Here is a 5,000-nt window from a genome sequence, read left to right as displayed (position 1 = left end):
TGTCTCGCGCTGTTTAACTGTCATTGGACGCTTTTGACGCCTTATCGCCTTGGCAACGCCAGCGCGTGACGGCAGCGCGCGCTGCGGCGACCGTTATTTGCTTTAGTTTACTCTATGTATTTGCTTCCCGCCCGCATTCTGTCAAGTCCCGCCCTCCTGCGCTGGGATTGGCTAGTCGTCGATGTGCGGCACTGGGATTGGCGGCTCACGCTTGCGAGCAGGCCGCTGATTGGCCTCGCAGGAGGGTGGGTTTTTGTCAGAATACAGGTGGGAAAAGAAAATAAGCCCGGCTGTGCGAGAGGACTGGCGCAGATCGCCTTTGGAATGGAACCACAGCGCAGCCCAGTGGCCGCTACGCTGAATTACACCCAACTCAACACGCGACGCAGCTTCTGTCCGCAAGGGGCAGCGTGAGCTCATAGCATGTGCAGTAAATGCCTGTGGAAGCGGCCTGTCTGTCATAAAGTGTTCAAACAGCCCTTCTAATGAGAAAATACAGCCACTTTAAGGCGCGCAGGCGTTTAAACTCGATAACCACCTTAGAAAAGCTCTGTCCGGTATTTGGGACATCTGGAGCAGCCACACATAAGCCTAAGGTCACCATACCTGATGCTAATTGTAGGCTAAAGTGGAATGAAGCCCCGAGCATTGGGCTGTGGAGCAGTGGAGCTGTGTTCTCTGGAGTGGTGGAGCTCCTTTGGGTGCAGTGTGAGGACAGAAGAGTTCACCCAACTCAAACGTCTCAGTTTATTCAAAATTTCTCTTCTTTTTTTGTTCAGCCTCTCAGTTTCTTCTTCAGCAGGAACACTTTCCACAAAAACAGTCCTATCACACATGTTCTCCTTTTGGGTGCCCGCTTACGGATGGCTGTGGCATCACTTGGGTTCACACTCACGATTTGACAGTGTTTAGACTTTAAAAAGCAGCACGATCACATGGCGAATAAAGAATCATCCCAACATCAGGAGGATGTGTGTTCGAAGCCCAGCAAAGCCACAGCTGTCCACATGTGGCAGCACAAGAGGAGAAGATGTCTGTCGGATTGTGTGATGGAACGGGTGCCATAGAGTGGAGAACCTGAGTAAAAACATATAGTCTATAATTTGTTTACCTAGCAGAACTAGAAAAGGGAGCTGGAAAATCTTTGAACTAAGAAGTTGGAGTCGGATGAACTCTGGTGTCGTTGAGTTAGCTCAAGGAAAGTTCTGTAATCATAAGGTGACGGTGGATTTAAGGTGGCACTGAATTTAAGTTATGATCATTGAACAATTAGCAGTTTAAAGTCGCACCTAGCAACATCTAAGCAGCACTTTAGCAACCATTAACAGTCTTTTACCATTTTAAGGTCTTAAAATATATAGCTGGCTTTTTCGCCCACAAACCTTTCCTCTCTAGTTTAACTGTATTTAAAGGTGATGAGGCCTTTTCTGCTGCTGCTTTAAGGCCCTGGAACAGTCGGCTGGTTCTTACGAAGTCGTCCCTCCATAATAGATATTTTTAAGTCATATTTAAAAACCCATTTATTCTCTAAGGCATTGGAGTCATTTTAAACCCCATTCCCCTTTTTTTCTCTTCTGTCTCGCCATCAGTAGCTCTTGTCATTTGCCTTTGTCATATTTTATCTGTTTTATCTGCTTCTCTTTAGTCTTTAGTTCACCTTATTGTGCAGCTCTTTGGTCGACACCCGTCTTTTAAATGTGCTTTATAAATACAAGTGACTTGATTCAACTTGCTTTACTGTTTTTTAGTCAAAATCCGTGAAGTGCTGATTATTTTACATTCTTACCTACAGAAAAGCACGACTGTGGTGGCTGGAGTTGGGTTGGCCCACCCTGTAGGGTCAGTCCAGGACCCCCAGATGTTCAGAAGAGGGTCTGGCTGAGTGTGTAAAGTGTATAAAGTCTCCATAGCACTGTGGAGATCAGCTGAGGACAAAACACACGTACACACTCACACCAGGCCATAAAAGGACAAACAGCAGGACCATCATGGAGGGGGGTGGGGTGGGTGTTAGGGGGCTGGCACAGCCTACAGCTGTTTGCAGCTGAAGTGTATAATTTAAACTAAACACACACACACACACACACACACACACACACACACACACACACGCACACACACACACACACATACACACACAGCACAGAACACTGAGGTAATGCCTTATTTTACTGTCCAGCTCTACACATTAAAAAGAAACACTACCATTTATTAGTCGTTCAGTGGTGGTGATGGGAACCAGACGTCCCCCTCTAAAAGCTCCTCACAGTGGTGGTGATGGGAACCAGACATCCCCCTCTAAAAGCTCCTCACAGTGGCGGTGATGGGAACCAGACGTCCCCCTCTAAAAGCTCCTCACAGTGGCGGTGATGGGAACCAGACGTCCCCCTCTAAAAGCTCCTCACAGTGGTGGTGATGGGAACCAGACGTCCCCCTCTAAAAGCTCCTCACAGTGGTGGTGATGGGAACCAGACGTCCCCCTCTAAAAGCTCCTCACAGTGGTGGTGATGGGAACCAGACGTCCCCCTCTAAAAGCTCCTTACAGTGGTGGTGATGGGAACCAGACGTCCCTCTAAAAGCTCCTACAGAAAGTTCCTACATGAACTGGTTCTGAATTCACTGCCTGATGACTGAGACGCTGTTTTATGAGAGTTTAGAGAACTTCAACTCCATTCCTGGTGGAGGGAGACATGCAGGGCGCTGTGCGGCAAAATAGTCCCCAAAGGAAACTCATTATTCCAGATTTTCCACTGTTTTCCATCATCAACATTCCATATAAACTCAGAAGACTCGTGTAGGTTCTCTGGTGGTTCTGGATGGTAAATAAAGTGTCTGTATCTGTGTTGTAGTCATGGCGACGCCTGGTTCCCATCACCACCACTGTGAAGACGTCTGAACCACTTCACACCAAACCCTCTGAATCCCTCTGATTACATCTCAACCACCGAACAAGTTTTTGAAAAACTGGTCAACAAATCACTCCCTTAAACTCGGTCCAAGTTCCGAGACAGTCTGACTCAATTAGACTGAAATACCAACAGGTTCTAGATATTAAGGTGTCCAGATGTTAAACATGCTTTACACAGTCATCAGTAATAAGCACAAGTGTCTGTCCGTCCTTTAGTTCCTCTTAGAAGAGCTGCATTCAGACCGAAGCTGATGAATCTGATCAGCACTAGATGGCGTTGTAGACCACCGTGAGACCCCTTGATTTGATTTATTTGTTTGCTTGTATATCAGGCGCTGCTCATGTCGGTCAGCTCAAATGGAAACGTGACATCCGAGCGTCACCAGCCGCCTCATTTTCAGCTGTAGTTCCTGAAGCCTGATGTTATCAGACAGACAACTCACTCCACGAGACCCCCATATCTGATCTGTGGTCACCCAGACCACTTCAGTATCATTACTCTTCTTATCTGACTGCGTACCACCTGTTAGAGATGTTCCCTCATGTTCAGAGTCTGTGTGTTTATCTCAGTGACCTAAGGGCTGGGGGGGTTGGGTGTAATGGTTACAGCCTACGGAGGTGGGGGCAACAGGCATTAGGAGACATTGATAGAGTGAGAGTGAAGCCCACCACCTAATCAGCTTCATTGTAGCTAAGGTAGAAGATGACCACCCAGTCAGGTGAACGTTAGAAGACTTTGCACGTGACGACACTCTACAGACCAGAGGTTCTCAACCTTTTCCACGTCAAAGCCCACCTGTTTAACTATAAAGCACAGCGGCCCACCCAACAACTAAAATCAATTTGGTTTTAATTGTCTTTTTCCCACAGGAGTCACAGCCTGGTGTCTTTAGTTTGGAGGTTTTAGCGCCTCATTTGACATAAACTCACGACTCGGTGGGCTTTTGGATTGGCGCCGTCACAGTCAGCAGCAGCGATGCTCTGCTTCTTTGGCAGTAGTTGATTAGTTTGAGTTTAAGTGCTCAGGTCGCCGACGCTCAGCCAGAAATCAGCTGTCTTCTGTCATTTTTATCGGCTGCACCTCGAGCTGCAGGAATGATATAAGTGCACTGAAAGTCTGTAAAGAGTCGGACGTTAAAAGAGGCAGATTATACTGGCTGTACAGCGCTGATGTGCTGCTGGAAGAAGAGGAAAGCCGGCTCTGTTGACGGATTCCCTCGTTTGATCGTCACGCCTGCAGTGATGAAGTGAACAGGGTTCGGTTGGAAGAGGACTGAGACTTGCAGGTTTTGCCGGACCGATTCAGCTGCTTGATGCAAACCCGAATACGGGTGGAGTGTTCATACACGTCAAAGGCCTGCGGACCACTAGAGGGTGCTTCATGGCCTACCGGTGGTCCGTGGCCCACAGGTTGAAGAACCAGGGTGCCAGGTCGCCAGGGTCTGCAGCACCACAGTAGTTTTCTTATTTGCAGTTCTAATCACTCCAGCTGGTTTTCTGATGTCTTTAATCTGCAACAAGAAACTGTCAAAACACCAAAAAGTCGCAAGGCTGAAGCTGAATCGTCCCGGTCCACCTTAAATGGTGCAGCAGTTACATCCTGGGGGCTCAGGCACCACTTAAGCTGGAAGCACCGGCTCCAGTGAACGAGCAGGGTGAAAATGAAAACTGGTCCTCTGAAAGCGGCTGAAGCAGCGACTTTAGAGCGTGAACCGCGTTCAGTGTAACGTCAGTCAGCAGCGCTGAAATGCAGAGCTTCTTCTACTCCGTAAGACAAAGTTTATTCCTTTATTAATGACACAAACTCGTTTTCCTCTGCTAATCATCAGCGGACAGGCCACTGAAACTGAGACGAGGCTGTTTTTGCGTTAAGCTCTAATAGCTGTACACACTCAACTCGTCAGTGATGCTGCTGTAATTGCTTTAGCTGAAGCAGCTTCACCTGCAGGGAGAACTTCCAGCAGAAAAAATGTGAAAAGAGACTATTGGCCTTGGAGAGCGTTGCACAGCTGCTCAGGAGAAAACTACGGCTGAGTGGTAGAGACCACAGGCAGACTAGGTAACGGACTGGAGAACCGTCAGATCACAAAGA

The sequence above is a fragment of the Pygocentrus nattereri genome, chromosome 9 (assembly GCF_015220715.1).
Source record: "Pygocentrus nattereri isolate fPygNat1 chromosome 9, fPygNat1.pri, whole genome shotgun sequence".
In the NCBI taxonomy this organism is placed as follows: Eukaryota; Metazoa; Chordata; class Actinopteri; order Characiformes; family Serrasalmidae; genus Pygocentrus; species Pygocentrus nattereri.
The sequence above is the reverse complement of the archived record's forward strand: the minus strand, read 5'-3'. Positions refer to the sequence as shown.